The sequence below is a fragment of the Silurus aristotelis genome (assembly GCF_946808225.1).
Source record: "Silurus aristotelis genome assembly, chromosome: 11".
NCBI classification, from domain to species: domain Eukaryota; kingdom Metazoa; phylum Chordata; class Actinopteri; order Siluriformes; family Siluridae; genus Silurus; species Silurus aristotelis.
The window spans coordinates 19,917,411-19,936,827 of record NC_139584.1 but is presented as its reverse complement, the minus strand read 5'-3'; the positions used below and the strand labels follow the sequence as shown (position 1 = coordinate 19,936,827).

Below are 19,417 nucleotides of genomic sequence, written 5' to 3'. Positions count from 1 at the left end.
ATTAAAAATAAATCATTATTTTTGTTAAATTGATTAAATCGTTAAATTGATTAAAACAATATTTTTAGTATGTGTTTGCTTGTGCATCTATTGGTCCATTAGCCTATTTTCCTGTTTACCGGTGTTGACACAATTCACAGCCCTCCATGAGTGGGTTAACAGTATTTGGTTTGCAATGATTTTATCAATGTCATTAGAACATTGTGAGAACTAAGTGAGAAATCCATCAACTTGTGACAGCAACCTCTAGACTAATGGCTGTTAGGCGATAATAATTTTTAATAGGATTTTTATTCCACTTAATTTCATCTCCTCTTAACAGAGGTCCCATGTCAGAGAGAGAGAGAGAGAGAGAGAGAGAGAGAGAGAGAGAGAGAGAGAGAGAGAATGTAAGGGAGCTCAGATGGAGATCAATACAAGAAACTGTTACTCCTTTTCAAAAAGCATTGTATGCAGCTATTAAATAATTAAACAATTATTTAATTCCAGATGATAGATATAAGCATCTTGGCAAAGTTACATTGTTTAAATAAGCTATATTTATATGGAAAATAGAGTGTGCATATGTAATAACCAAACAGACAAAAATATTTAAAACATTTCTGATCATTTTAATAAGTTAATTTTGTTAAATAAATATTGAGCAAGTGTCTGTGTAGGCATCGGATAAGAAAGTATTAGTTCTTAGATTTTTCATATCATATCTGAGAATGGCAAATATTTAGTGCAGGACACATTTAGATTTTACAAGTCAAATAAAACAATATCCTATGTTCTATAATTATTTTATGTTGCTTTTCAACAACAATAAAATCAATTACAAAGTGATCCACGCTGAAATGAAAATTTAAATATAAAGTTTATTTGCCTTTACAAACCTCAGCAACAAGAAATGCCATTTATTTAGTTTTAAACTGATTATTCCCCTTTGTTACCAAATGTTCTAATAATAATAAATCCAGCCTAATGCTGAAAATGTCAAAAGTATTCTTTTAAAATAATGTGAAAAATGGCTTAAAAGTAGCCACTTAGAGAGATAATATGATAATTAAATTTCCACGATAAAAATCATGTAAAATGCTCAGGCTTAACCTTTTTTGAGAGGCAAAATCCATTACCTTTTCTTAATTCACCTTGGCATAAATTATAGGATTCTAGCTGGCTATTACCTCCTATATTAATACAGCCTGGGTCAAGACAGTTGAAACTTGAGGTTAAGAAATATGGAGGCATATTTCTTTTAGACATCTCATCTAATGAATGGAGGTAGTATCCAGGATCCTTCATAATTAATTGTGGAATTATATTAAATTTCTCTATTTTTTCAGCATGAAATGAATTTCCATTCCAATTAATTTGTTTTCCTTCATGCAAAGGGAGGTAATAAAATGTTTCATAATAAATAAGTGGTGTAAGAACAGAAAAGGATTTTCTATGAAGGCAAGTGCAAAATTATATTTAAGCCAGAAGAAAATCTATAAAGTTGCCTGCCCTGACACACGGTCATACACATATATGCACATACATAAAATTGTGAAATTATGAGCTTACTTTATTATTACAGGTATGTTCAGAAAAACATATGATGATAACCAATAGCAGTAGTTTTTGCAGGTTAAAGGAACAAAGGATGACAATAATATACAATAATGCTTTCGAATTTAACAGCTTCTTTCCTCTTCTCTCCCATTTTCTACTGCAGGTAGCTGTACAAGCACGGCGGGTGACAGTGTAATGAGAAATATGATAATTCTGAAGCGCATTAATTTCATGTCCTGTGGGTTTTGCAAGATCACTTATTATTTTAAACAAATTAAATCACCGCTTTTACCTATCATCGTCTTGCATTGCCAGTGATTCTCTTATACACTGTCTTTGAATTATCCCTGTATGTACTCACAAACTATTTATGAAAATATAATAATTTATAAGTTTATAAAATCAACTCAGTCAGAAAAATGATGATTCCCTAGAAGATTTAAAAATGTATTCATAATCATCTTTAGCTATTGTATATTGTCTGAATTTTTGTAGGTATGCATTAGTTTACGTTGGCAATTTAAGCTTTTCCATTACCCTTCTGCCTTTCTGTCTTGATGACAACACTATTTCCTGCAATTCCTTGGGGGAAATGACATTTGTCTACAAGTGGGGGAAATACACTTTCCTATCACCCACTGTTGCTACATACTCAGCTGATGTCAGGAGTGAACTTCAAAACCCTCTCTGTCAATATGTAGTGTAGGGATGGCGTTTATTTGGGCTTTGTTTGTAATCTTTTTGGGCGCTTCGTTTGAAGTGGGGCAGGGGGCTTAGACTGATATTAGTGTGAGTGCACAAAAGCCCCGCGAGCAGTGTCATGCACAATTAATGTCCCTAGGTAGCAACTCCATTAGCTGTATGAACTCCAGCTATGGCAGAGAATACTAATGGTCAAGGATCTGGGCATTACAAAAGAGAGTGACTTCTCCCATCACCACACACTGACACATATGTGTTCACACACACGGACACACAGGCATGGACATCTTCAAAAAACCAAAAAAGACACACACACACCCACACAAATCCCCCACCCTATTCACGTCACCTTTCAACCCTAATAACTCTTAAACCATGATGTCAGGAGAGCTGAGTGGAGCACGTCCACCTTGAGGCGGTGCATTCACTTCCCTTTCACTCACAGGAACTACTATGCCTGGCCAGTGTGCAGGGTGTTTTAATACCTTAAATTAAGTGAAAATGCATGCCCAGTGCATGAAAGGACACACACAAAAACAAAAACGCACATCTCTACATGCACGCACCTTTTCTTATGTTTTTAGGTTTTATAATTTAAAATAAAATCTAATTTAATTTGTCACATATAAGCATAAACAATTTGAATTTGAAACAGTATGACATGCAACAAAATGTTTTTTTTACAATCACTTTATTGCAAGGGAATTGTGACAGCAGACTTGTGGCTAAGTGCTGGATTATTAAGAGACAGAGCTGGAAGAAATGAGGGATAAGAATCACACACTCATTAATAGTTCAATACTTATTGCTCATTTCCTCCAACTCCACACTCCATTCACTGGTCAGTGCTCGGCCAAGTGTCTACTGCCACAAGCTTTATCATAGAATGAAGTAAAAATATATTGTATTAGTATGGCATATAAAATATGTGGGCTTCTTGGGTGCAAGAGTAAAGCATTCACTGTTGTTGTACGATTGCAATGTAACAGACATCCAAGGCTGGGAGTATTAAAATTGTTTCTGAGCCAGAAAAAAAAAAAAAAATTTCTTGTCAGTTACAGCAAAAATAACCACTTATAAGCAAACACTGGGTTCATGTAAATGGCACTTAGCATTCCCACCAGGAGTGTTAAGCTGCTCTATGTTGTTGCATCAGCAGATGCTATGTGCTGCTTGAGAATGTAGGTGTGGTGGCATCCTCATCTGGGCAAAAAGGCATACTAGTGTCCTTGCCTGGACACAGAATCATGACTGCATCCTCATCCAGGCCCAAAGGAACAGCAATGTCTTGATGTGGGCATAGGGGCAGGGTGGGGTCCTCATCTGGTCATAGAGGCACAGCTGGGTCCTCAGCAGGAGACAGAGGTATGGTATAAAACATTAACACTAAAAATAAAATAAAAAATAAGTAAAACATAAAAAAAACAAAAAACAAAGAAAAGGTGCAAGGGCTGTTGGGTAATGTAGTATCTTACCATTTAATTCTATTCATTTTCATTTGTATAGCACTTTTAACAATAGAGATTGTCTGAAAGCAGCTATACACAGATAATGTGGTCAGAAAGAATGAATAAGATTGTTCTTTTAAGTGTAAGTTATAAGTCCCTAATGAGTGGTGATTGTGGCAAGGAAAAACTCCCTGAAAAGGCATAAGTAAGAAACCTTGAGAGGAACCAGACTCAAGAGGGAACCCATCCTCATCTGGGTGGCACTGAATGTCCATTTATTACAGCTAAACAATGTTGAGGTGTGCAGTGATGGTGATCTGATACAAACTGTAATCCTGAGTCAGTGTAGCGGACTGTTGCCATTAAGTATAGTCCAAATCCATCCTTAAAGCTTTTGCATTCCCAGATGCACAGAGGCAGGCCGGAACAAAGCAGTCAAGATGCAAGAAGATGAGAGGAAAGGAGAGGGGCAGGAGCATATTTTACCTGACCGAAGAGAGAGAGAGAGAGAGAGAGAGAGAGAGAGAGAGAGAGAGGAGTGAAAGGGAGAGAAACATATGGATTATTAAGTATACTTATTGTTGTATAAAAGTTAAGGACAATGTGCAGTTGGGGACTCTGGCAAGACAAGCTATAGCACATAATTAAAATGGGAGAGCCAGAAGGTAACCTAGACATGAGGAATCTCTTGGATAAGAGACAGGCCACCACACTACTATTAACAAACCAGAGTGAATGCGTGAGAGTGAGGGGACAACAGCATACAAATATCCCAGTTCACCGAACACTCCATATACATGATTCCTACTTTACCTAAGAAAAACCTACCGACAAATTCTTGACTAAATACATATGTTATCAGCTTCGACTTGAACACTGAAACTGTGTCTGAATCACGAACACTAATTGGAAGGCTGTTCCATGAGTGTAAGGCTTTAAAAGATAAATATCTGTGCCCTGCTGTAGTCTTCATTACTTGAGGTACGGCCGTCAGGGCACTGACCTACATTTACAACCTAAATTTTAATATTTGGTCCATTAAATTGTATTAATTTATCCCCAACAGTTTATTCTCTTCATTTTGTAGTGTTTCTTTTGGCTGCACTGCTTCCAGTATATGTATGTGGATGTTAGATTGTTTGTCCAATCAGATTTTAGCCTCTATGTGCTGCCTTGTCAATCTAATCAGTCCAGGGATGCTGGCCTTTTTACTTTAATCTCTATTAGCAATGGGTCAGTTTCTTTAACCAATCAGATTTTAATTTCGCCTCACAGGGCCAGCTAGCTGGCCCAGAAAAGCAACAGCATTTTTTCGTACTATTATTGGTTGGTCAGAGTGAAACTGGCAAAACACGTCTGTAGCACGCTGCACACATAAAAACATCCGAGTTAGACTTGTTTATGCCTACAGAAGAAGTAAAATTTTTGGTCTCGGACATACTTAAAAACAATTTTCAAGAAAAGCTAAACATCGTGAAGATAGGTCGGCCAACCCCAAAGCTAGCGAGCTTGTCTCAGCCTGGGAAGGGTTTGTTCACCACTTCCAGACCAGTGGATACGAGCGGTACCACTGGCTTACAGCCTCTGTGGAGCGGTGCAAATTATAAGTATGCATCTCTGTTGAGTAGGTTGTAGTTTTTTTAAATGTTTATGTTTTTGTCAAAACCCAGCCATTAGGGTTGCACAAGCCAGTGCACTCTTAGCGCCGGTCCCAAGCCCGGGTAAATGGGGAGAGTTGTGTTAAGAAAGGCATCCAGCGTAAAACGTGCCAAATAAAATATGCGGATCACGAAAGAGAAATTCATACCGGATCGGTTGAGGCCCGGGTTACCAACGACCGCCACTGGTATCGTTAGCCAACAAGGTACCAGTGGAAATTAGGCTACTGTTGGCCGAAGCAGGAGGAGTGGAGAAAGACATCTACAGAGATGGCAGGGGAAGGAGAAGTGGAGGAGAGTGGAGGTTAGGGTGGGCACTTTAACTGTTGGTACTATGACTGGTAAAGGGAGAGAGGTAGCTGATATGATGGAGAGGAGAAAGGTAGATATATTGTGTATTCAGAAGACCAAGTGGAAGGGGAGTAGGGCCAGGAACATTGGAGGTGGGTTTAAACTGTTCTATTATTGTGTGGATGGAAAGAGAAATGGTGTAGGGGTGATTCTGAAGGAAGAGTACAGTAAGAGTGTAGTGGAGGTGAAGAGAGTTTCTGATAGGGTGATGATCGTAAAGCTGGAAGTTGAAGGGGTGATGATAAATGTCATCAGTGCTTATGCTCCACAAGTGGGTTGTGAGATGGAGGAGAAGGAAAAATTCTGGAGTGAGTTGGATGAAGTGGTAGAAGGTGTACCTAGGAATAAAAGATTGGTGATTGGGGCAGATTTCAATGGGCATATAGGTGAAGGGGAACAGAGGTGATGAGGAGGTGATGGGTAGGTCTGGCTTTTAGGAGAGGAATGTGGAAGGGCAGATGGTGGTAGATTTTGCTAAAGGGATGGTAATGGCAGAGGTGAACATTTATTGTAAGAAGAAGGAGGATCATAGTGTGAAGTATAAGAGTGGAGGAAGGTGCACACAGGTGGACTATGTAGGAGATGCAACCTGATGGAGATTGGAGACTGTAAGGTGTTGGCAGACAGCATCGGATGGTGGTCTGTAGGATGGTTTTGGAGGTGAAGAAGAAGAGGAGGAAAGCGAGGATGGAAAGAAGAATCAGATGGTGAAAACTGAAGGAGTAAGACTGTAGTGCAAGATTTAGAGAAGAGGTCAGACAGGGACTCGGTGGTGGTGGTGTTGGATGATTGGGCAAATACTGCAGAGGTGATAAGGGAGACAGCTAAAAAGGTACTTGGTGTGGCATCTGGAAATAGAAAGGAAGACAAAGAGACGTGGTGGTGGAAAGAGGAAGTGCAGGAAAAAGAAAAGCATTTGTACTGATTGGCCAGGCAGAGGGACCGAGGATGTGCTGCAAGTTAGAGCAATAAAGGATGGAGATGGAAATGTGTTGACTAGTGAGGAGAGTGTGTTAAGAGGATGGAGGGAGTATTTTGAGCAGCTGATGAATGAGGAAAATGAGAGAGAGGGTTGAGTTGTGTGGAGTTGGTGAAGCAGGAAGTGGAGAGGATTAGTAAGGGGGAAGTGAGAGCAGCAATTAAGAGGATGAAGAGTGGAAAGTCAGTTGAACCAGATGACATTTTGGTAGAAGCATGGAGATGTTTAGGAGAGATGGCAGTGGAGTTTTTAACAAGATTGTTTAACAGGATTTTGGAAGGTGAGAGGATGCGTAAGGGATGGGGAAGGAGTGTGCTGGTACCAATCTTTAAGAACAAGGGAGATGTGCAGACCTGCAGTAACTACAGGGGAATTAAGTTGATCAGTCACACCATGAAGTTATGGGAAAGAGTAGTGGAAGCCAGGCTGAGAGTAGAGGTGACCATCTGTAAGCAACAGTATGGTTTCATGCCGAGAAAGAGCACCACAGACGCATTATTTGCTTTGAGAATGTTGATGGAGAAGTATAGAGAAGGTCAAAAGGAGTTGTATTGTGTGTTTGTGGATTTAGAGAAAGCGTATGACAGGGTGACAAAAGAGGAGTTGTGGTATTGTAGTCAGGTGTGTCAGAGAAGTATGTGAGGGTGGTGCAGAACATGTATGAGGACAGTATGACAGCAGTGAAGTGTGCAGTAGGAACGACAGACTGATTCAAGGTGGAGGTTGGACTGCATTGAGGATCAGCTCGAAACCCTTTCCTCTTTGCAGTGGTGATGGACAGGTTGACGGACGAGGTCAGACAGGAGTCTCCATGGACTATGATGTTTGCAGATGATATTGTTATTTATGGTGAGAGTAGTAAGCAGGTGGAGAAGAGCCTGGAGAGGTGGAGGTAGGTGAGAGTAGGGAGCAGGTGGAGAAGAGCCTGGAGAGGTGGAGGTACGTGCTGGAGAGAAGAGGAATGAAAGTCTGTAGGAGTAAGACAGAGTACATGTGTGTGAGACCCCTAATTCGATAAGCCGAAAGAAGAAGAAGAAGAAGAAGAAGAAGAAGATGTTTTTGTCATGTTATTAGACAAATATTGATTCTAAACTGCTCCAGATGATGTGGGTTGCATAGTTGTGTTTGTAGTGTTGAGGTTTGGAGCTTGCTTTAGTAAAATGTTATTCACCCTCCATATGCAAAATGCCTCTCTCTCCCTGTAATGCCACACGTTGTTATCCTCTGTTTTTGTATATTATTGGTAGTTTCTATAATTGTGACGTGATAGTGGTGGTATTAAGAGGTGGATTAAGTTGGATAAGTCCCCACTGAAGGCCTAGGTACCAAATGCACGGCCTGACACTGCATTTCAGTAACCATTTTAGTATATATTCTTAAGGGACAATACTATAGAAATGAAATTGGGATATATTTTAGAGTAGTCAATGTGCAGCTTGTATAGCAGTATAGATTTACTGTCTTAAGAAAATAATTCAACATACAGCCATTATTGTCAAAATAGCTTCAACAAAGTGATAACAGTTATATATTGTTTAACCATGCAAAGCCACATGTCCTATTCATCATGTTTATATTTGTGTATCATGTGTTAGAGCAATTACAATTTTGTGCTTTGAGCTCATACTGACCACTGGATGCTCAACATGGCACCTCTCAGAAAAGGACTATCTGGGGATTTGAGAATTTGAATTGTTGCTCTCCACAAAGATGGCCTAGGCTATAAGAAGATCAGTAATACCCTGAAACTGAGTTACACTACAGTGGCCAGGGTCATTCAGAAGTTATCAAAGATGTCTAAAATCCAGCAGCTCTGTGATGACATTAGTGGAAGAGGATCCCAGTAACAACCTGTGCAGTTCTGGTGAATTCCATCCTAAGGAGGATTAAGGCAGTGCTATATAACAATGGTGCTCACACAAAATTTTTACGCTTTGGACACAGTTTTGACATGTTCACTTACTTGGTGTACTCACTTTTGTTGCCAGCTATTTAGACAATAATAGCTGTATGTTGAATTATTTTCAGAGGACAGTATATCTATTTCAATATTCAAGCTGCATTGATTACTCTGAAATATATCAAAGTTTCTATAGTATTGTCCCATTAGACAATATACTAAAATGGTGAGATCTTCTTCTTCTTATTTCGGCTGCTCCCATTAGGGGTCGGCACAGCGGATCATCCGTCTCCATACCACCCTGTCCTCTACATCTGCCTCTTTCACACCAACTACCTGCATGTCTTCCCTCACCACATCCATGAAGCTCCTCCTTGGCCTTCCTCTTTTCCTCCTACCTGGTGGCTCCATCTTCAGCATTTTTCTACCAATATAATTAATGTCCCATCTCTGCACATGTCCAAACCATCTCAATCTCGCCTCCCTCACCTTGTCACCAAAACATCCTACATGTGCTGTCCCTCTAATAAACTCATTTCTAATCTTGTCCATCCTCGTCACTCCCAACGAAAACCTTAACATCTTCAGCTCTGCTACCTCCAGCTCCACCTCCTGTCTTTTACTCAATGCCACTGTCTCTAATCCATACAACATCGCAGGTCTCACCACAGTCCTATAAACTTACCCTTTCATTCTTGCAGATACCCTATTATCACAAATCACTCCTGTCACTCTTCTCCACCCACTCCACCCTGCCTGCACTCTTTTCTTTACTTCTCTAACACACTCTCTATTACTTTGCACTGTTGACCCCAGGTACCTGAACTCCTCCACCTTCTCCACCTCTTCTCCCTGCAACCGTATCACTCCACTGCCCTCCCTCTCATTCACACACATGTACTCTGTCTTACTCCTACTGACTTTGATTCCCCTTCTCTCCAGCGCATATCTCCACCTCTCCAGGCTCTTCTCAACCTGCTCCCTACTCTCACCACAAATCACAATATCATCTGCAAACATCATAGTCCAGGGAGACCCCTGTCTGACCTCGTCCATCAACCTGTCCATCACCACTGCAAACAGGAAAGGGCTCAGGGCTGATCTTTGATGCAGAGCAACCTTCACCCTGAACCAGTCTTTCGTAACTACTGCACACTTCACTGCCGCCACACTGTCCTCATACATGTCCTGCACCACCCTCACATACTTCTCTGATACACCTGACTTCCTCTTACAATACCACAACTCCTCTCTCGGCACCCTGTCGTACGCTTTCTCTAAATCCACAAATACACAATGCAATTCCTTCTGTCCTTCTCTATACGTCTCCATCAACATCCTCAAAGCAAATAAGGCATCTGTGGTGCTCTTGCTCGGCATGAAACCATACTGTTGCTCACAGATGGTCACCTCTTCTCTCAGCCTGGCTTCCACTACTCTTTCCCATAACTTCATGGTGTGACTGATCAACCTAATTCCCTTGTAGTTACTGCAGGTCTGCACATCTCCCTTATGCTTAAAGATCGGTACCAGCACACTCCTTCTCCATTCCTCAGGCATCCTCTCCCCTTCCAGAATCCTGTTAAACAATCTGGTTAAAAACTCCACTGCCATCTCTCCTGAACATTTCCACGCTTCTACCGGTATGTCATCTGGTCCAACCGACTTTCCATTCTCCATCCTCTTAATCGCTGCTCTCACTTCCTCCTTACTAATCCTATCTACATCCTGCTTCACCAACTCCACATCCTCCAACCTTCTCTCTCTCTGATTTTCCTCATTCATCAGCTGCTCAAAATACTCCCTCCATCTTCTCAACACACTAACTAGTCAACACATTTCCCTCTCCATCCTTTATTGCTCTAACTTGCAGTACATCCTTCCCAGCTCGGTTCCTCTGCCTGGCCAATCAGTATAAATCCTTTTCTCCTTCCTTAGTGTCCAACCTCTTATACAGCTCCTCATATGCCTTTTCCTTGGCTTTCGCCACATCCCTTTTTACCTGCTGCCGCATCTCCTTGTAATCCTGCCTACTTTTCTCATCACTCTGTCGATCCCACTTCTGTTTTGCCAACCTCTTTCCCCTAATGCTCTCCTGCACTTCCTCATTCCACCACCACGTCTCCTTGTCTTGCTTTCTATTTCCAGATGTCACACCAAGTACTTTTCTAGCTGCCTCCCTCATCACTCCTGCAGTAGTTGCCCAATCATCCGGCACCTCTTCACCACCATCAAGCCCCTGTCTGACCTCTTCCCTGAACCTCACACTACACTCTTCCTCCTTCAGTTTCCACCATCTTATTCTTCTTTCAATCCTTACTTTCCTCCTCTTCTTCTTCGCCTCCAAAACCATCCTACAGACCACCATCCGATGCTGTCTAGCTACACTGTCCCCCACCAACACCTTACAGTCTCCAATCTCCTTCAGGTTGCATCTCCTACACAGAACATAATCCACCTGTGTGCACCTTCCTCCACTCTTATACGTCACCCTATGATCCTCCTTCTTCTTAAAATACGTGTTCACCACTGCCATTTCCATCAGCAAAATCTACCACCATCTGCCCTTCCACATTCCTCTCCTTAAAACCATACCTACCCATCACCTGCTCATCACCTCTGTTCCCTTCACCTACATGCCCATTAAAGTCTGCCCCAATCACCAATCGTTCTTTCCTAGGTACACCATCTACCACTTCATCTAATTCATTTTAGAATCTTTCCTTCTTCTCCATCTCACAGCCAACTTGTGGAGCATAGGCACTGATGACATTTATCATCATCCCTTCAACTTCCACCTTCACGATCATCACCCTATCAGAAACTCTCTTCACCTCCACTACACTCTTACTGTACTCTTCCTTCAGAATCACCCCTACACCATTTCTCTACCCATCCACACCATGGTAAAACAGTTTAAACCCACCTCCAATGTTCCTGGCCTTACTCCCTTTCCACTTGGTCTCCTGAACACACAGCATATCTACCTTTCTCCTCTCCATCATATCAGCTACCTCTCTCCCTTTACCCGTCATAGTACCAACATTTAAAGTACCAACCCGAACCTCTACTCCCCTACACTGCTCCTTTTCCTGCCGTCTCTGTAGACATCTTCCTCCTCTCCTTCTCCTCCTTCGGCCAACAGTAGCCCAATTTCCACTGGTACCCTGTCGGCTAACGATACCTATGGCGGTCGTTGTTAACCCGGGCCTCGACTGATCCGGTATGAAATTCTCATTTGTGATCCGCATATTTGATTTGGCACATGTTTTACGCTGGATGCCCTTCCTAACGCATCCCTCCCCATTTACCCGGGCTTGGGACCGGCACTAAGAGTGCTCTGGCTTGTGCCCCCCTAATGGCTGGGTTAAAATCGTGAGATACTGTAGATAAATAAAGTACTTTTCTTGTAAACAGAGCTAGTCTGAAAACTTTTTGATAGCACCTCGTATAATTACACTCTCCGTGTAGCACTCTGATGAGGATGGTTCCTCTTAAGATTTTTCTTTATATTGTCTCAGTGAACCAATGAGACTTCTGGCTTGCTCAAAAGGAATACATTAATACAGATACTTTTATATGAATACATTTATTATTTTAAAAAATCTTATTCTGAGTCTTATGTTTCTGTATAGTTGCTTTGTGACAATATAATTTGTTAAAAGCTAGGGCTGTCAAAATTACCACAAATTAATTTTAATGGAAGTAATTTTAAAAATATAAATAAATAACTATAAAATCTTCAAAATTAAAACCTTTAACGTAACACACATTTATTCACTACGTCCTTTCATAATTCCTTTCATAATGACATTCCTTTTGTACAGCTATATCTGTTATACCACTTCATACTGTATCATACTATATTTATATATATATATATATATATATATATATATATATATATATATATATATATATATATATACTATATATAAAAAAAACACACTATATATACCCTTATTTAGTTATATGTACATATTACTACACCTTCTGTAAAACCTCATACCCTTTTTTTTTACACTGCCACTGTAAATAAGCTATCTATGCACCTCTGGTTAGATGCTAACTGCATTTCATTGGCTCTGTACATGTACCCTGCACAATGACAATAAAGTTTAATAGAATCTAATCTAATCTAATCTTTCTTTACTCAGATATAAAAAAATAAACTTCACTAAAAAATATTTTTTAATCACTAAACATTTGTTTTACTAATGCGCCAAGTCTCAAATCAGTTAATTTTATGTCCTGGTGATTTACGTAATTTAAAACACCATAATTAATTAAAAACCTTTACAAGAATACTTTGTCTTCATGGTTTATGTTGAGTATGGTTTCACTAATAATAAACATTTGCATAAGGCTACCATATTTGTCTATGCTCATGATTGATGATTGATTAATGGACTTGTTGATAAGAGTCATTATAAAAGAGCACTCAGGCATAGGGAAATAAGATAAATAAAAAAGATCATAGGTTCATGGCAGGTGAATAATTACCCGAAACTTAAAGTATCACAGTATAAGGCCATTTGGTGCTAAGAAAGTAATTAAAGGTATTTTATAATCCATTCAATATTTAACTGGGAGCAAATTCAAAGTGGATAAGTTAAGGGTGATGTGGTCACATCTTCTGGCTCTAGAATGGAGAGCAACTGTATTCTGAACTACTTGGAAAATTCATACAGCAAGGCATTAAAATAGGCCAACCTGAAGGTGAAAAAATCCTGAAGGTTTTCTGTAACAAATTGACATTATGTTTCTACTTATACATATTAGCAATGTGGAGGTGATTGTAGCAGACTGTGTATTTCACACCTTGGCCTTCAGTGGTGTTCTTCCTAGGTATGGAGTGAGAATGATTGCCATTGCTAAACCAAGAAACCCAATAAAGACGATTCAACAAGTCTCCTTTCACTTCAGCCACAGCTGTGCGGAAGCTCTAGCAGAAGCTCAACATTAACTTCACAAAATGAGTGTTTTTCATGCATTATGGTTTTCCTTGGGATTTGAAATTTGTGTTTTTGTGCGAATTCAACAGGAAAGAACATCCAAATGTATAAATGATTTTTGAAAAAGCTAAACCGTTTGGCTGAAATTTCCTCACAATTTGCTGCTTTAAAAAAAAATCTTTTCTATCTTGTAGACGTTCTTGTAAATATCTCTTGGACCAAACCAATTTATTCTCCTCTGTCAGCCAGTGTGGAATAAACAAACAGCTGTTAAATCTATACAAATATATTTGAGCTTGTGCTGTTTGCTACAGATGCTGTTCGCAAGTTCTGACTAGTGGACTCTCATTAATGAGATGGCAACATTATTGTATGCCTGCTAAATGGCAAAATTTGATTAGTTGAGGCCACAGCTTCAAGCAGGATGCACTTTATGCTACAGGACTGCTTATTCTGAAGGCCTAACAGCTAATTTCTTTGACCCTGGAAACACGTGATTTGATGGATAAAATATGATTGGATAGACTTAACCTAAACTTACACTCCAGGAAGCTGCACAAGTGAGAGACAAGTTATAAAATCAATAGAATATACTATCGGAAATAATTGAATACATATTCAGGCCTTATTGGTCCTGTCGGCCTCCCACTGGTAATAATATTTTCTACATGTACTTCAAATAAAAGGCTAGTGCCAATATTAACATCGGTGTATTTCTCTATTGCACAGGGTGTGACCAAACAGCCATTTACATTCCACCTGTTGTCTTAATATAAACACTTTTTTGGCAGAATTTTATATCAGTAGAAGTCAGTATCTAGTGACTATTGTTCTTTACAAATTCCACATCTGGTGTGCTGAAACTTACATACTTTGTATTACTGTCATCATAAAAGTCATAGCTAACACAAAGATTAATAGGAAGCATACATGAAGGAAGTAAAACCCATGGAATAAAGGTCCTCATCTACTCTCCTCTGTTGTCGCAATCTCAAACAGTGCTGGTAGGTGGGCTCTGGAATTGCCAGTCTGCTGTAAGGAAAGCTGACTTTATCACAAGCTTGGCTTCCCACTACAACTTTGACTTTCTGGCACTTACTGAGACCTGGATATCCCCACAGAACGTCTCTAGGTTACGAACGTAACCCTAGTTCCCCAAAGGAACGAGATGCTGCGTCGAAATGCTATGGGAACGCCCCTGCGTGACCACGCTCTGAACCACGTGTGAAATCTAGCCAATAGGCAAGCCGTGACGTCATAGACAGGTGACGTCGCGTAAACCAGGAAGCTACAAGATGGCTGTGCAGTGGTAGCAACATTAGCTTCTGCAAAGAGAGAAGGTAAGCGCCGCAGGGATGCAGGGAGTGTGGCACGGAGACGCAGCATCTCGTTCCCTCTGGGAACTAGGGTTACGTTCATAACCTAGAGACGTTCCCCTTCAGGAACTCTAACTGCGTCGAAACGCTATGGGAACGAGTGTCCAATCACGCCACACTGACCAGACCCTGCCGAAAGAGTGAGGGCCTCGGCACCAGCACGCAGGACAGAGGAGCCCGGGGTGGCTCTGAGTTCAAGGCCATGAAATCTGACAAAGGTCAGCGGGGTGGACCAACCCGCAGCGTCACAGACGTCCCGGAGTGACACTCGAGTGGACCCGGCCGCAGAGGCCGCCACACTCCGGCGGAGCGAGCCCTGACCGCGATCAGAGCGGGGACCAGGACTCGCAGCCGAACAACTGCACCCACCACCTCCAAGGATTCGTCCTGTGGAGATAAGCACCCAGTGCTCGCACTGGACACAGCCGGGCCTCGTAACCCCTGGTCAGGGGCTATAAACAGAGGAGGGCAGAATGCCTGTAACACGACACATCGTGTGGGAGCACCCAGCCTCGTGTAAAGAAACACTCTGGCCATGCCATTTCCTCTGGCGCCGCGGAGGAAACGTGTCAACAATGGGACCTACCCAGCGAACACGGAAACCCTCAGGGTCGAAGGGGTTAACCCTGCGGCAAACTGTACCTGCAAAAACACCAGAACTGAACCGACCGGGCAGTTAACTGGGTCCAAGTCATGGTGCTCACACCGTGACGCGAACAGTCGCCATCGTGCGGCGTACGACCTCTTCGTGGAGGGAGCTCTGGAGTGGAGAAGGGCCTCTACTACCTCGGTAGAGAGAACAGCTGCTATGAACCGTGCCCCCTCAGGGGCCACAGCCTCCACAACTCCGGGCGGGGGTAAACCAGGTTTTCGCCCGCCACCGAGGTGCTACCAGGAGGAGACAGACTCTCCTCTTTTCTCCGGGGGAAAGGCGTACAGGCGTAGCCTCGGCCAAGACCGTCCCATGGCAGCCACTGTCTCGACAGGGCATCTGCTCAGACATCCAACCGTCCTGGGATGTAAACGGCTCTAAAAAGAGGAGTTCGTCCCGGGACCACAAGAGGACCTCCCGCGCCAGTTGTTTGCAAGGGCGAGACTGGAGGCCCCCCTGGTGGTTGATGTACGAGACCACCGCAGTATTGTCTGTGCAAACCAACACATAGCGATCTCTAAGGACTGGGAGGAAGTCTTATAACCCCAACAACACTGTCACCATCTCCCGGCAACCTATGTGCCACAAGAGATGTGGGCCGCTCCACAGACCCTGGGCAGAGTGGCCACTCATGACCGCCCCCCACCCTGTGAGGGAAGTGTCCATCGTTAGCGTTACGTGATGACAAGGAGTCCCTAAAACGGGGCCTCGGGACAGAACGTAGGGTCCTACCATGCAACCAAGGCTCAAAGGGCACACCGCGAGACCTTGATGGTACGATACAGACTCCCTCAGGGGGAGAACCCTCCTGCCCCGGAGCCACCACTGGAGGGGCCACATGCGGAGAAGGCCGAGTGGAAATACACTGCCGACATGAGACCCAGCAGCCTCTGGAACTGCCTCACAGTGACTGGCTGGCCTGCTCCTACCCTCCTGACTGCAGTGAGGATGACTACAAACCGGGCGGGAGACAACCGTGCCCGCAACCCGGCCGAGACCCACACCACGCCGATAAAAAGTGGTTCTCCGCGCTGGGGAAAAGTACACTCTACCCGGCGTTTCAGTCTGAACCCCAGTACCTTCATGCAGGCGAGAACAGCATCTCAATGCCGAACTGCCTGGTGCTCCAACAAGCCAACATCAACCAATAGTCGATATAATACAAAATGCGGATGCTGAAGCCGCAGCGGTGTCAGTGCCGCGTTCACGCACTCTGTGAAGGCACAGGGTGAGAGCGCTAGGCCGAACGGAAGGACTGATATCGGTAAGCTTCGCCCGGAAAGCAACCTCAGGAACTTCCCGTGTGGAGCATGCAACCTCCAGATCTTTGTATGACATCAGTCCTCGAACTTGACCTGAGACACAACCTCTCTAAACGAGAAACCACAGGGAGAACCAATCCCTCGGGGCTGGCCCCTGACCCACTCAGAGCGGCTGGAGCGGTGCTCTGCAGCCGACTACACCTCCTGAGAGGCGGCAGATCCCTCCCATCCGCAGCGATCATACGGGCGGAATGCGGGGAGCAAACCGCTGGAGAAAGCTGCGCCCTGAACACGACCCGTGGCAGGGCTAGCAGACAGTCCTCCTGAACCCGAACGGCAGGAGCAGCGTACTGCGGCTGCTGAAGCCCCTTGAGAGGCAGCGGATGACCCCCATCTGCAACGAACTTACGGGCGGAAATAAGGCAGTTAACCGCTAGAGGGAGGCAGCGTCCTGAACACCCTGTGGCAGGGCCGACAGACCGGCCTCCCGGTGGTGCCGGGGAGGGACGAGCACCATTGAACCACAGCCCGTTCACTAAAGGCGAGGATGAACCTCAGGCTCCCCTCCTCGGGCTTAGAGTGTCGCCAGGGGCCCCTAGGACCTCCCCGCGGGAATCGGGTGGCAACAATCTCTCACCGGGCTATTTTGCTGTGCCTGGATGTACCAGGGCGAGGCTGCCGCCGAGCAGACCCATCGGAGCAGCGAGTAACTCCAACAGAAACGCCACCGCGGTCTCCTGAACCCGCCAGCAATTGCCCTTACCTACAGCATTACCAGGTCAGGCCAGGAGGGGACACCATGGCACCCAGAAGGAAGCTCGCATCATCCCCCATAGCAGGCCAGCCTGGTATGCCATCAACACACCCATCGTATGGAAGCAACCTGTAGCCTGACCTGCCACGTAGCCCTACCCACCAGAGCCAAGCGGCTCTTCGTAGGCAAACCGATAGCCGCCACAGACGCAACACTCGGGGAGAGATAGCTAGCTAGCGTCTCTACCACAAGCGGCATCGTCCCGTTGCCGCGCCACTTAGCTCCAATAACATTCGCGCCCAGCGAGAAACATCGGAAAGCACGCGCGCACACGGGCCTCCCAGGACCCAAAACCTCAGTGCGCAGATCAGGGAAGGCGCTGAGGCTGTGACATATGGTGCAGGAAACGCTCATCCAGCTCACTGGGTGCACGCTGCTTCTGCTACACGACCAGCTAGATCCAGCTCAGGCTGTGAGGAGTCCGCAGGCTCGCCAGCATCCATCATCTCATTCTCCTTGGAGAGAGAGACATGCAATGCCCTAATTTCCCAAAATTTTATCCACCTCAGAGGAAATACGGAGCACCGCGTCACACACACCGGGAAAAGAACTGTTTCCAAACGACCGCTCTCCTCAGGGAACGGGAGCTCGGCCGATACCTTAAAGAGCCGAAGCTGCGAGGGAGAGCGCTCACCTCGGAGAGCGCTCCCTGAAAATTCACCCACCTCGGAGGAAGAATACGGAGCACCGCGTCACACGCAGCCGAAACCTTCGAGAGCCGAAGCTGCGAGGGAGAGCGCTCACCTCGGAGAGCGCTCCCTGAAAATTCACCCACCTCGGAGGAAGAATACGGAGCACCGCGTCACACGCACCGGAGAAGGAACCGCCAAATGAGCGCAATCCCCGGGGAACGGGAGCTCGCCTCGCAGCCAGGAGCGCATAGCCGCACGGCTAAAATGCTAACAACCGAGCACCAAGCACGCTCCTAAGCTAAGCAAACAACACATCGGCTGCGTGTCACCCCCCCCGAAATGAATCGGGGCAAACAGGAAACACGCAGACGGAATTCTGCCTGCATATAAGCTCATGACTGCACAGATAACACACTCAAAGCTCTTACCTGAACGAGCAGAAGCTAATGTCACTACCACCGCACAGCCATCTTGTAGCTTCCTGGTTTACGCGACGTCGCCTGTCTATGATGTCACAGCTTGCCTATTGGCTAGATTTCACACGCCGTTCAGAGCATGGTCACGCAGGGGCGTTCCCATAGCGTTTCGACGCAGCTCGAGTTCCTGAAGGGGAACATTGCTACATCAGCTGCTCTGTCTTCTGCCTATGCTTTCTCTCACTCACCAAGAGAAACTGATAGAAGTGGTGGTACGGGTTTACTGTTATCACGGAGATGGTGTTTCACACCATGTCGTCTTTTGAATTCAATGCAGTTTCAGTTACCTCTCCAAATCAATCTCTTCATCATTGTCATCTACCGCCCTTCTGGTCCCCTTAAAGACTTCCTAGAAGAGATGGACACACTCCTCAGTACGTTCCCTTCTGACAGCACCCCTCTGACAGTTCTTGGTGACTTCAACCTCCCATCTGACGAACTTCAATCATCTTGCCTCTTGACCTTTCTGAATACCTTTTTCTTGACATTTAACAGCTGCCCTTTAACACACAAGAAAGGAAATGTCCTGGACCTGGTTTTCACCCGCCCTACTCCAGCTACAGACATGACTGCCACTCCACTTTCAATCTCTGATCATCACCTGGTTTCCTTTTCATTCACTCTTCCAATTCTACCTAAAAATAATGTAAATGTCTCTCTTATCCAACCTAAC

At 44.2% G+C, this 19,417-nt stretch overlaps 1 long non-coding RNA gene across 1 annotated transcript in view; it reads left to right on the top strand.

The window, feature by feature from the left end:
- The window catches only part of LOC310733416, a 313,803-nt gene that overhangs the window by 111,518 nt on the left and 182,868 nt on the right, over positions 1-19,417 (top strand). Inside the window, exon 2 of the long non-coding RNA XR_014535728.1 lies at positions 6,986-7,225. This is a non-coding gene — a long non-coding RNA (uncharacterized lncRNA). The remainder of the gene's footprint in view (positions 1-6,985; positions 7,226-19,417) is intronic.